Here is a 14,538-nt window from a genome sequence, read left to right as displayed (position 1 = left end):
CACACCCCACACACCACAGATACACATAGCTTCCTATGAAGATGATATAACACTTACATGTACACACCAAAACTCAAACACAGCTGCACACATCATTCAACCTTACCTCAACACATTACACGAATGGTTCACCACAAACAGGCTCAAAATAGCCCCAGCCAAATCTACAGTTACCCTTCTCACAAACTGGACAGCAGAACACAGTCACATCCCACACCTCACCATAAACAACACTCCACTACCACCCCCCACAAAAAAAAAAAAAAAAAAAAAAAAAAAAAATCCTTGGTGTAACATACAATACATCAATGTCATTCAAACAACACATCACAAACATTAAAAATAAAATAACACCAAGACTCAATGCTTTGAGGTCACTTGCCCATACAACATTCGGACACAACAAAGAAACCACCACCACAGTATACAAACAATACATACGTTCAGTGATGAATTATGCAAGCCCTGCCTGGGCTTCTAACCTGACCAAAACACACTACAACACTCTACGGACCATACAGAACAAGGCCCTAAAAATAATCACAGGCTGCACACTGCACAGCTACTACACCCACAGACCACCTACATCAAGAAACCAAAGTCCTCAAGGTCAAGGATCACCTAGACATGAGAGGCACCCAGTTTCTTGCTGCAGCCTCCACAAACCCACAACATCCACTACAGTACGTGGCAGCACGTCCACCCACACCAAGGAACATCAAAACAACACCCAGCACAAGATACCATACACAAATACTGTCATCTCTCTCCCCTCGCCCACCTCAGACCAGCTTCCAGAAGCATATCCACACTCAGATCACTCGCCGCTCCATTCAGTCACTTAAAGACAACACACAGCTGCATGCACGGCCTCCTGACATCCACCCTTCTGAATCCTATCTTCCTCGTGAGGACAGGGTCCACCTGGCCAGGCTGAGATGTGGGCACCATCCAGCCCTCTTAAGCTACCAGAAGAGGCTGGATGACTCCGTCGCTGATGCCTGTCCAGGATGCAACACAGCACCCCATACTATTAAGCATATTATGGAAGACTGCATTGCACACAATCACCTACGCCAACAACACAACATACACTCTTTGAGAGCTCTGTGGGAATGCCCGGTCTTGGCCATGGCCTTCCTAAGGGACTCGGGGCTGTTCGGCCAGACTGCCTAGGGAACAACTACTACTACACTCTAACACATCCTTTCTGGTCTTCCCCGGCCCATTACAGACACCCCACAACAAACATCCTCACTCCATCATACTGCACTCTCCTTGATACACCAACACCTCACCTCATGAATACCAGCCCTATCCACATCACCTCACCAAACCCACGCACACCCAACCCAGCCCACACCCCACCTCAACTGCCCTGACCCAATATTCACTCCGCCTAACCCCCACACAATCCACTACAACCATCCAAGTTTAATCCCCACTCTGCTATTCCTCCTTGACCCCACCAAACCCATCTCCACCATCTGCACCCGCACTCCCACCGTCCCTAGGGACTGAGAGGCACTTACCTTATTACAGCTATGCAAAACACACACACACACACACACACACACACACACACACACACACACACACACACACACACACAAAATACACAAGGATGAAGTGCCTCTCTTAGTATCCAGAAATGTGACTACTTACGTTTCTCTTTACTCTTTTCCTAAAACTTACCATACTCTTCCCTTTACACTCAACCATACACACTCACACTTACCCACACATTTACCCTTAACTTCGACCTCTCCCACACACACAAGTAAGAACACTCGCTACTGATTAAATTCGTATGACAGCTAGTGCCCAGAGAACAGTATTTTCCAAAAATTAGGTGGCTAACGTCAGACGATTGTACGCAGCTGAGGGTGAGTCATAGAAGTCTGTGAATGTTAACTGTGGGCTGACTGAAAATTATGGAATGAAGCAGGATTTTGCACTATATACCTCCCCCCTCACACACATAAACCCAAAGTGTAGCACAGTTTAGGATGCTGCTGGGGATCACTGATGAACAGCAGAACAATTGTGCCCCTACGAATTTGGTACAACATCCCACTCAACGCCGTTGGTGCTGAGCTACTGATTGTGTAGGGGAGGTTAAGAGCAGTCCTTATAGCTGACTCTACACATCGGGATACACCTCTTACTATAGCTCTGAGTTGTTGGCTGGGGCTTCTCTGTGCTGTCTGGATCTGGGTGGTGGTGGGCAACAGAGGTGGGCATGGATGGTGAAGTACTGTGAAGGCTGCTATACTGTACAGAAGGGAGGTTGACTGCAAGTACTATATGCAAACATTCCCACGGAGTCAGGAAACCACATTCAGGTTCTTCTTTTAGTCGCTCCCATTCTGTGGTAAGGTCAGCGTTGGATCAAGGTCGTCTCGTGTGTGTGTGTGTGTGTGTGTGTGTGTGTGTGTGTGTGTGTGTGTGTGTGTGTAAGAGAGAGCGGGAGAGTAAGTGTGAGAGACTGACAGGAACAGAGAAGAGGCACATGAACCAGATAAAGTATGTTAATATTAGAGTCATCCAGGACGAGAGAGAGAGAGAGAGAGAGAGAGAGAGAGAGAGAGAGAGAGAGAGAGAGAGAGAGAGAGAGAGAGAGAGAGAGAGAGAGGGGGGGGGGAGTGACAGAGACAGGTAATTGAACAGGGACAGGGGCAGGGGCAGGTGCAGGGATAAGAAAGGGGTAGGGAGAGGGACAGAGACAGGAAAAGGGGCAGGAACAGGGGCAAGGAGAGGGACAAGGACAAGGACAGGGAAAGGGACAAGGACAAGGGCAGGGAAAGGGACAAGAACAGGGGCAGGGAGAGTGGCAAGGAGAGTGACGAGGGCAGAGCATGAGGTGGGATAAAAGCATCATTTATCTTTCATGATATCTAATTCACTTCGGTGGAATGGCTGGTAGTTTGTTGATCATTTATGCGCTCTGTCTGTCTGTCTGTCTGTCTGTCTCTCTCTCTCTCTCTCTCTCTCCCTCTCTCTCTCTCTCTCTCTCTCTCTCTCTCTCTCTCTCTCTCTCCCTCTCTCTCTCTCTCTCTCTCTCTCTCTCTCTCCATTTAGCAGATGCCCTAATTGGCAGAGATCAAATGAATGTGCATGATGAAACAACTTTGAGGAGAGAGAGAGAGAGAGAGAGAGAGAGAGAGTTTCAATGTCGTATGCATTATGGAACATGATAATACACTTGGTCACTAGAAGATGGGGGAAAGGAGAGGGAGAAAGAGTACGAAAGAGGGATGGAGGAAAACAGAGGAGTGGAGATATGGAGGAAGAGGGAGGGTGAGGAAAGAAGAGTGGGGAAAGGGGTGGGAGGGAGGAAAGAGAAGAGAGAAGAGGGAGGGAGGAAAGAGAAAGGAGATGGTGGGGAGGACAAAGGAGCAAAAAGCAAAGGTAGGAGGGGTGGATAGGCGGGAAGAAAGCAGGAAAAGGAGAGAGGAAGAGGAGAAGTGGAGGGAGGAGGGAAGCAGCATGGATGTGGGATAGATAGGAAGAGAAGGCTGTGGGATGAGAAAGGAGTGAGTAAGGATGAGGAGGAGGGCAGGAGGAGGAGGGCGGAAGGTGGAAGGCAGAAGGAAGGACGTAGCGGGGAGATTAGAGGTTATAAAGGAGGAAGAAAGACGTGGAAGGGACGGGAGGAGAGAAGGAAGGAACGAGAGAACAGGAGAGAGAAGAGAGGAGGAGGGAGGGATAGGAGGGGAAGGAGATAGAAGAAGAGAGATGGGAGGAAAGTTGCGTAGAGGAAGAAAGGTGGTTGTGGGAGGAAGAAGACTGTGGTTATGCCCTTCAGTCCTATGACGTACAGTATTTTTCCCGCATCCATGGAGGCGGCGAAACATAGTGCTTGTTCCTAACTGTGTCACTCACGCACTCACTGAGTTACTGTACTTCTGTGATGAATGGAGTCCCGGTTTAATGAAAGGGGTGCCAGGAAAAAAGAAACATTACATAAGAGTAAGCCTCCACCATGACTAGGTTCGAGGCAGGGAATGACTCCTGAGGGCCGACCCCCACGGGGAGGGGGGCGGTCTCCGAGGGTCACAGCCAAAACCATTAGGCACGTTTTTTTTTTTTTTTTTTTACTCAGGCCAGGTTATGAGCCTAGTACAACCCTAGAGAATTTGTTCCTCGCGGGAAAGGGAGGGGGGGAGGGAGTGGTCTTGAGTAAAGTCGTCATGCACAACCATAGTATTTAATCTAAGAACATGAGCTATTCTATGCTGATAAACGTTCACTCCTGCCATGGTTTACGAAGGGTGGGGCCTCCCAGGGGTCAAGGACAAAGTCGTTATGCACGGCCATAGTTTTACGCCTAGAACTGTGAAAATTGGCGCAGTAGTTGAGCTTTACTTGGGCCAGATTTTAGACGGGGTGGCACCTGAAGGGCATTCTTTCACAAGAGGCAGCCCCGGTTCTACGATCCAAAGTCACTGTGTACGGCCACAGTTACGTACAAGTGCTCGTGGGCCCTTCGGGCCCCTCGCACTTGCTCCTGAGGAGGGCTCTCGCGTTTATGTGCTGTTCCAGTGTAACGTCACTTGGATTTTTTGCAGCTAACCAACTGATAGTGTTTTTTGCAGGTTCGGGAATGGAACCCAAGTTGTCCGAACGCAAGTCCGAAATACTTTAGTTGTACCTGTGGGCAAAAAATTTTACTTATATCCTATGCGGGGCGCCTGGAGCGGCGTTTTATTGGTCAAAATGAGATCGCTCATTAAATATAGTAAAAGTTTCTCAATCGTGATGGGACCAAGTTTTTTCACATCAGTGAATTTTTTGCGATTTCTGTGCCAATTTCGGTGCGATTTGAATGTGTAGTTTCGGCTGCCTAAAACATACACACACACACACACACACACACACACACACACACACACACACACACACACACACACACACACACACATACGGCAAGTTCTACAGTATATTAGAAAGGAGCACAGTGTTTTGCATACTGGTAGGCATTCACCTCAGCCACATTTTTGGGCCTAAAATTTGACTTTGCAGAGTTAGCAGTTCTATAAAGCAATTATTCAAATATTGGTTAGACATAGACTGGCTAGGATTAATTCAGTGATGGATTACTTGTTTTTTCCTCTCTTGTAAAAATCCCAACTCGGATTATCCCCCTGAGGATTACACGCACGACCTCTTCCGTCCTCGCGAGGCTGAAAGGGGCGGTAGGTTGGGAACGCATTCATTATTACTAAGCTCTTCTGTCTTTACTATGCATTTCTATCTTTACTAAGCTCTTCCATTTTTACTGTGCATTTCTATCTTTACTATGCTTTCCTGTATTTACTACCGTATGCTTTTTATCTTTATTCTTCCATCATTGTTAGAGTAGTAATGTGTACCTGGCAATCGTATTCATGGTAATTCCTATGTATGGCTGGTTAAGACCTTTGAATTACGACAGGTTCTTTTAACTCCCCCCCCCCCTCTCTCTCTCTCTTTCATGTTCCATAAGCTCAACATTTTCTTTCGCATATCAACTTTGTCTCGCCTGTCCCTTTCAGCAACACACAACTGTCTTTCTCTTGTTCTCGACGAGCTTGGTGTCTGTTATTTTCAGGTAATTCTATCTACGGTATTACGAAAACTGCTTTTCTAAAATAGGCTTCGAAGAGATTCGGTGTGACAAGCCGACTCCGTGCCTTCTTGGGCCTTGAAGGGAATTTGAATATATTTCGGTGCTGCTTTTCTCCATGTTTGTAGTTGTGTGTGTGTGTGTGTGTGTGTGTGTCGCGCGCGCGCGAGCGTGTGCAGTGAAGGGGGGTCTAGCCAAACAAAAATCTTAAACAGAAAGGAGTTCATGCCATAAACTGTCTTCCTTTCACACACTCCCTTCAATTTCTCTCAGTCTTGCCCTAATGTTGTGCCACTTTTTTTTTTACTATCCCAGTTACTTTGTATGTCTCTTATTTCTGTTTCTGTCTGTCTGTCTGCTTCTTCACCTTTCTGTTTGTCTATCTGTCTGTCTGTATAATTGGCTGTCTTTCTATTTCGTTGTATACCTGTCTTCCTCTCCGTATCTCTGTTCGTCTGTCTGTCTGTTAGTCCATCCATCCATCCAGTTCATCCTTCCACCAGTGTCTGTCTGATTACATCCATCTCTCTCTCTCTCTCTCTCTACCACACTCATTACCAGCACCAGCCACGAGCCGTAATAATTCTGTTGAAAGCTGACCTACAACAACCTGACTTAATTACGTACAGGTTCGCCCAATAATCCCTCTCCACATCCAGGCCTCAAACTTAATTAAGGTTGATTACACACCTTTCATGTACCTGGTTATGCAAACGTCGCTCAGCCCTATGTCTATTAACGAAAAGGAGGAGGATGGACTGCAGGAAAAGGGCACATTCACCTTGAAGTTAGCTGGTTTCACGTTGAGATGAGTGCTGCGCAACAACAACAACAACAACAACAGCTATTACTACTACTACTACTATTAATTATACAACAACAACTACTACTACCATTACTACTACTACTACTATTACTACTACTGCTACTACTACTAATACTAATTCCACTACTCCTCCTCCTCCTCCTCCTCCTCCTCCTACTACTACTACTACTACTACTACTACGACGACGACGACGACGACGACGACGACGACGACGACGACTACTACTACGACTAATACTCCTACTACTTTAACCCATTCTAACCCACTTGAATACTGTCAGCCAACCCCTTCAATCTGATGAGGGTTGTTTTTACTGTTCTGGTACCTCCAGACGATTTTATGCACCTTAGGATGGATCTTTTGTTATGAGGGGGTCACTGAAGTCTTTATGTTAACCCATCCATTCAGTAAATCTTTCCTGAGTTTAGTAAACGTGCCTGTTAGAAGCAAGAATTTAGTAAGAAGCGCTGCAGTTAAAGGATTCACGTAGCACATTTTTTTTTGTTTTTTTTTAAGGGAGACTATATATTTTCCTTCTATCCATCAGTCATCCAGTCCATTAATGCTGGAACAAAACTGCACGTCCAGGTTACTCAATCTCCATATCTAAAACATGAGTGACCAGTCGTTCATCCCTGAGGCCGAATGGGAACAATATGCCCCAACTAAATCTCAGACTTACACCTCTATGGGTCATATATCTAGTTGGAGCACCTGAACCCACTCAACCAACAGATGTCCACTTGTTAACTGCATGGTTACCAATGAATGTAGTAAAGAGCTTCATGGAAAACAGGAAATATATATATTTTTTTCATTAAGCAAGAAAGAAGGAGCCAAAGTCCAAGAGCCCGCAAGACTGTTCCATCCAAGCTAAAAACAAAAACAAGACAAGAGGCCCCCCAAGAGAGGACACATATCAGCCGCGGGCCGATACAAATCTAGCGCGGCTCGGAATATAACCTTGACCTACTTTCACCAATTCCGAACTCGTAGGAGATTTTCATCACTACTACCCACCTGTAAAATTTTGTGATGATATCTTGAGCGGTTGCGAAGTTATCGTGGTAACCGACATACAGACCTTCTCCTACTTTCACCAATTTCGAACTCGTGATCGCCTTTTTTCCCTACTACACACCTGTTAAATTTTGTGGCGATACCTTGTGCGGTTGCTAAGTTATCGAGCTAACAGACACACAGACGGACAGACACTCTGAAAACAAAACCAGCTTCCCTATCGCGACTGGTAAATAGCCGCCAAATAAGGGCAAGGAAATGGCGGGCGCCCTGACCCTGCACAATACTGTTCGACAGGGAGAAATCATGCCATTTAAAGGAATAAAAATGGCCTTGACTAACGCCTTAATTTGGGTAACTGACTCGGGCTGACACCAAATGATTTTTATCGCAAGTACAATGGCGGCGGAATTCCGACTCAGTTAACAGTATGCCTCTCACCATTACTCGGATTTACTCTCTCTCTTTCTCTTACCTTCTTTCTGTCTGCTCGCTGTTGTATGTCTGCTGGTTCGTCTTTCAATGTAAGTAAATAAACGAATGAATACAGAAATAAATATATAAATAAATAAATTATATGCAAATGTATGAAGAAGACGATCAGATGCAAATGTGTATTCCCGGGGTGGGCGTAACGTGGATTTGCGTAAAGATATAGAGACATGGCGATAATATGCACTCTCCTTGATTCTCCCACACAATAGACATAAAACCTACGATCATTTTTGCTCTCGTAGCTAAGGTTTACTTCCTGTACGAGGGACAGAACATATGGGAATGACTTGGCCCTCTCCTTCAGCTGTTCCACCTGCAAAAAACAAGTACGAGTTACGACACAAACTCAATCGTGAATATATTAGCATCCCACCCCTTGTTCTTTGTATACCGGGTTATATCTCTGCTCTGATTAAACTTTCACGTCACATTGTTTCATTCCATCTAACGTCAGTCAATTTTATTCAGCATGAGAGACGACCACAGGAGATTGAGAGTTAGAAGAGGAAACAACACCCCTCTTATGAACGGGACAACTCTGGTACTCTGTTCCTAATGGAGTTGAGTGACTATATTTAGCCATGAGAGAAACAAGGGTCTGAGAGGGATAAAAAAGCTTCTCACGGCTCCCTGCTGGCTCTCCTGTTTTTATTTTCCATGCCATCGTCTTTTTGTGTTTCCTCGCTGGTAACTTTGCCTCAGCCACACCAGGCACCACCACAGACGCCAAAGATCAACACAGTTAATTAACAACTTTCAGCCTGATCAGCTTTAGTTGGTGATGAGTTTAGCCTGAAAATCACACTCACACACACATACAAACATACACATACTACATCATCATCATGCACACTATAATTTTCATCGTTATCTTTATATTCATCAAGTATAATGCAAACATATATTCTCAAAGCGCGCGCGCACACACACACACACACACACACACACACACACACACACACACACACACACACACACACACACACACACACACACACACACACTTTCCTTATTTTGTTTTCCTGGTGCATTCTCTTCCCTCTCTCCCTCCTCCTCTTCTTCCCCTCTCTACCTCTTCCTTCCTCTTCCCTCTCTCTCATCATCCCCTCCTTTCCCTTTCCTCCCTGTCTCCAGTTTTTCCCTTCCTATTCTTTGATGAAAATACAGGTTTGATTTTTCATTTACACCAAAATTTCTTGTATGCGCTCGTGTGTGTGTCCTATCCACATTCCTCTAATGTCTTCAGACCCCCCTCCACCCTCCCCTTTTTGCTCTTTCTCCCTCTCCTCCCTACCTTCCCTTCCACTCTCCTCTTTACCTCCTCCTTCTCTTCCTCCTCCTCTTCTTCCCCCTCCCCCCGTCGTAGTGTAAGAGTGTGTTGGACACATTAGGAGCCGCGTAATGCCTTTCCTCCCCACCTTTAACACCCATTATGTCCCTTTCACCCCTTTACACACCACACACATTTCCTTTCTGTGTTTTTTGTTACAATTTTACATTACTGTCATGTAGCCTATATACTCTCCATTTTTACCTACACTTGTCAACTTCATGCTTGTCTACCTGTGTACCTTCCCCGTAGACATAACTTTCCACAGTACTTCACATTTTTGTACTCCACTTCAACACAATCAACCACACCACACTCATCTCTCACCACACTACACGCCGTCACACTACCACACTTAACACACCACCAAGCCACCACCACCACCACATTACCATATTCCGACTCCTTAATACACTCCACTCGGACCTTCACTCACCACATTACCACACCACCGTCACACCACTCTACTCCACACAACACTTTTACCTGCTCCACCAGGCAGTAGCTACACCATTCAATACCACCAAAACAATCCATGCCTGCCTTTATTCACCAGACCACACCATCATTATAAAGTGGTTGACTCAATACACTTTCAAGTAATAAAATAAATAAATAAATAATAATCTTGTTCAGCCAATGACAACAGGAATTTAAATCATTTTTTTTCTGCATCATCGGACGTAAACTAATGTAGTACTGGCTTGTTGCTGCATTAAGCCTATAAAGATGGTAATTTACAAACATTACTGACGACCAAGTGAGGACAGCACAGATATGAGAACAGAAAGGCTGCAAGAAGAAGAAAGGAAACAGCTCTTAAAAAAAAAAAAAAATGAAGCTTTTGCTGGCGTGGTATAAAAGGAGCGGACAGAGCTGCGGGGACAGGTGGAGATTTTTGGGTGAGAGATGATCGGAGACAGTGAGGATGTGTTTGGAGTCACAAGAAGTGAAAGATTAATCCCTTCAACATTAGTAAGTCATATTTTTATATCTATCTATCTATATATAATATCTCTCATCTACCTCTTTCTATACACACAGGCGATTTCATTCAGTTTGGATAATTTTCCAATTGGAGGAGTTCATTATACCCTTCATGAAACCTTTTCATGACCAGGGGAAAGACGGTAAAGAAAAATACATCACAACAATACTGAGAGACGACAAGGGAATGAGTTATGTGCTGCTAACGGAAAAGAGTTAGTCATTTGGAAGACTGACGGGTTGAAAGATGGAGGAGTTTGGTTTTTGAGTCACTAATACTCTCAGGAACCTGTGATTCATTCTCAGCTGAATAAAATCGTCTTGAGGTAGCTGGGACTAAATACAAGAGTCATCCGTCCACTAGTGGTAATTAACGACATTTATGTGAATTAAATAACAAATATGAGCCCAGTCCAAAGCTAGGTGTGTCAAAGACTCGTCCTGTGACTTAAGATGAACGCTGTACGAAGCAGGGGGAAAAATGATGGAGTCTTGAGTGTGTAAGTGAACGAGTCTAAATGAACAGCTCAGATAATTCACGAAGAGGATGAAGACAGTGAGTGAAAGGATAGAACCCTGAGGAACACCATTAGGTTTCCAAGATCAGTGGCTATGTACAACTGTAATATACAACGTTCGGATTGGAAACTTGATATGAAGTTACAGAAAAAGAGATGGAAGCCGAAAATGGACGGATAAAAAGAGAAGTTTGTGTCAGACTCTGCTGAAGGTCACCGACATTTCTAACAATATAAAAGGTATACTGAACATTCTTAGAGGAGGAGGATCAAGTCGACGGAACCAACAGTGAAGTTCAGAAGGAAGAGAGAGAGAGAGAGAGAGAGAGAGAGAGAGAGAGAGAGAGAGAGAGAGAGAGAGAGAGATTTTCATTTACTTTGTCACAGTACTTTTCACTGCCGCTCAGCTGCATCTCTACCACCTCCCCAATCTTGCTCTTATTCGTGTTTTCCTCTTTTCCTCTAATATTTCCTGAAACCTTATTGCATTATTCCTTTAACGTTATATTCTCTCTCTCTCTCTCTCTCTCTCTCTCTCTCTCTCTCTCTCTTTTCGAATTCAATCCACCGTCACTTTTGCCCATTCTCTTGTCTATCACTCCATTGCACCCCTGAAATCTCTCTCCCTCTCTCACCATTATTCACTTTCCTTTCTTCGCTTCGTTAGGTCTGTTCTGTCTCTTTTTATCTACCTCTTAATTTGTTCTCTGTTCTTCTTTATCACTCTCTTCCTTTTTCTCATTTCGCATGTTCTTCTCTCTTTAATTTCCCTCTTTCTACCTTTCCACCTTTCTCATTCTTTCCTCCTTTACTTCCCTATTCTTCCCTCTCTTCTTTACTTCTTCAATGCTGCCCTTAATATTATTCCATTCATTTCCTTCCCTATTACACCCGCGCTAGCAAAGTAGGTCTGTATTCTATTTTGATCGCCGTGTGTCTGTTTTCCTCCCCCCTCCCGTGTGTGTGTGTGTGTGTGTGTGTGTGTGTGTGTGTGTGTGTGTGTGTGTGTGTGTGTGTGTGTGTGTGTGTGTGTGTGTGTGTGTGTGTGTGTGTGTGTGTGTGTGTGTGTGTGTGTGTGTGTGTGTGTGCGAGCGCGCGCGTTCCGAAAAATAGCTCAACCAGTTTTTAAGTGATTTTAACCAAACTTAGCGGAAGGGTTGAGGGACAGCCAAGATAGGAACTTCTTAGATTTCAAAATAATAGGTGAAAAGTTGAAGGTCACGGGGCTTGGTCAAACGCTAAACTAGGAAAATCAGTTTAACAGTTTTGTCCCATTCTGGTCAAACTTGGGGAAAATTTGACGGTTAGGCAAGAATGAAGAGGAAGGTTTACAGGAGCTAAGTCTCTGCTTCTGTGTTTAACATGCACACACACACACACACACACACACACACACACACACACACACACACACACACAAGTATCTATCTACCTATCCATCTAAAGTCCCCTCTCTCTTTTCCTCTTACCTGCTTCCTTTGCTGGTCCCTGGTCTTTCCTACTTCCTATGAATTCCTCTCCCTCTCATCATCAGTTCCTTTTCTTTCCTCCCGTCTTTCCTCCACTCTCTCCCACATTCACTTCCTCTGACTTTCTTTTTTCCTGTTCTTTCCTCGCCATTCCTTTTACGTCTCTTTTCCTTCCTCCTAATTTTCCTCTTCTAGATCGTCGTTGCTTCCTACCCTTGCCTCCCTATTCCCTCTCCTTCCTCACACTTCACCTTTACATTCTTCCATACTATTTCCTTTCCTCCTCTCTCCTTCTCTTCTCTCCTTCCTTCTAATTTCCCCCACTCTTTTCCTCCTGTCTTTCCTCACTTCCTCCCCAGTGGATCTAGTGCCGAGATGTAAAGCCCACACAAGAAATACTGTTACTTTTCCCTCCATCTTTCTTTCACTTTCCTCTTTCCTTCCCTTCTTATCTCTCCTTCCCATTCCACCCCCCGCCCTCCCTTTTTTCTTCCCTTCTCTCACAATCTGACTCTCTCAGGTTTTCTTCATTACTCCTCCTCTTTCCTTCCCTCTCAATTCTTTCCTCTCCTCCATCATTTTTCATTCTCTTTCATTCCTGTCCTCTCTCGTCCATCCCTCCTTTCATTCCTTTTCTTCTCGCTTCTTCCCATCCCTCTTTCCCCTCTCTCCTTCTCCTCCCTCGCTCTCTCCTCCCGCGTCTTTCCTCTTTCCTCCCTAGCGACACATAATCCTGAGGTACATGGTCGCTCCTTTCATCTCTTCTTCCTTCACATGTACTACTCCTTCTTCCTCCTCTTCCTTCTTCCTTCCCTTCTTTTCCTTTCTCCCCTTCCATCTTTCCTTCCCTCTCCTTATCTCTTCCCTCCTTTTCCTACCTCTTATTCTCCTTTTCCTTCCTTTTTTTCTCTCTCCTTTCCTTCACTTCCAATCTCATTTTCTTCTTTTAATTCTTTCCTTTACTTTTCTTTCATATTAAAAAAACTTTGTTCCCTCTCTCTCCTCTCTTCCCTATCCCCCTCCTTCCTCCCTGTCTCTCCTCTCCTCTTTCCCCTCTTCTCTCTCATTCCTTCCCACTCCTTCCCTCCTCTCTACCTCCCCTTTTTCCTCTCTTCTTTTTCTTCCCCTTCTCTCCTCCTCTTCACCCATTCCTCTCCTCTGTCTCCTTCTCTTCCCACTGCTTCCTCCTCTTTTTCTAACCCTTTCTATCGTTTTTCCCTGTTCTTCTCTTTTCTCCCTCCCTCCTCTTTTTCCTCTTTCCTCCCTAGTGACTCTTGAGCCCGAGAGGACCAGCTCACAAAAGAATCTCATCACTTCTCAAAAATAAACCCCTGTCTGTTTTACTTATTATTTTTCTTGCCACTACTAGACGATTTTATCCAAGAAAGAAGAGGTGTTTCCGAATCAAGAGGTTTTTTGAATCCAAGGGATGGTTTCGAATCCAAGAGATGTTTTCGAATCCAAGATGCTTCCGAATCCAAGAGATGTTTCCGAATCCAAGAGATGTTTCCGAATCCAAGAGACAGTTTCGAATCCAAGAGATGTTCCGAATCCAAGAGATGTTTTCGAATCCAAGATGCTTCCGAATCCAAGAGATGTTTCCGAATCCAAGAGATGTTTCCGAATCCAAGAGATGCTTCCGAATCCAAGAGATGCTTCCGAATCCAAGAGACAGTTTCGAATCCAAGAGATGTTCCGAATCCATGCGGTTTTCGAATCCAAGAGGTTTTTTGAATCCAAGAGATGGTTTCGAATCCAAGAGACGTTTTCGAATCCAAGAGATATTTTCGAATCCAAGAGATGTTTTCGAATCCAAGAGATATTTTCGAATCCAAGAGATATTTTCGAATCCAAGAGGTTTTCGAATCCAAGAGGTTTTCGAATCCAAGAGATGTTCCGAATCCAAGAGATGTTTCCGAATCCAAGAGACGTTTTCGAATCCAAGATATGTCTCCGAATCCAAGAGGTGTTTTACAAAGAGATGTTTCCGTCTGTTCAGGAAGCTCCTTAACACCTTTTCCTAAATAATTTATTTTACCTATTACACCTTACTCTCTTATTCCACGCTAAATAAATCTTTCCACTATTGCCATACTCTGCATAAATTACGTACAAAAAGTTATTGTGTCCAGAAAAATAAATCGCTAAGGAGTAGGTATTTGGGAGCATCCTTTCCTCGACGACGAACTTATTTATATTTTTTCCTTGGTAAAAACATTAATTTTGCTAAGGTTAGGAGAGTACCCTATCATTGGAGGGATTTTTAAATGCTATGTTTTACCTC

The 14,538-nt window shown here is 44.4% G+C and overlaps 1 protein-coding gene across 1 annotated transcript in view; it reads right to left on the bottom strand.

The window, feature by feature from the left end:
* The window catches only part of LOC145407831 (adipokinetic hormone/corazonin-related peptide receptor variant I-like), a 203,351-nt gene that overhangs the window by 107,643 nt on the left and 81,170 nt on the right, over positions 1-14,538 (bottom strand). The gene's annotated exons all lie outside the window — the stretch shown is intronic.

This window comes from Coenobita brevimanus, chromosome 74 (genome assembly GCF_032717465.1).
Source record: "Coenobita brevimanus isolate Jiangsu-jjx chromosome 74, ASM3271746v2, whole genome shotgun sequence".
In the NCBI taxonomy this organism is placed as follows: Eukaryota; Metazoa; Arthropoda; class Malacostraca; order Decapoda; family Coenobitidae; genus Coenobita; species Coenobita brevimanus.
This window is presented reverse-complemented; position numbering and strand designations above follow the sequence as displayed.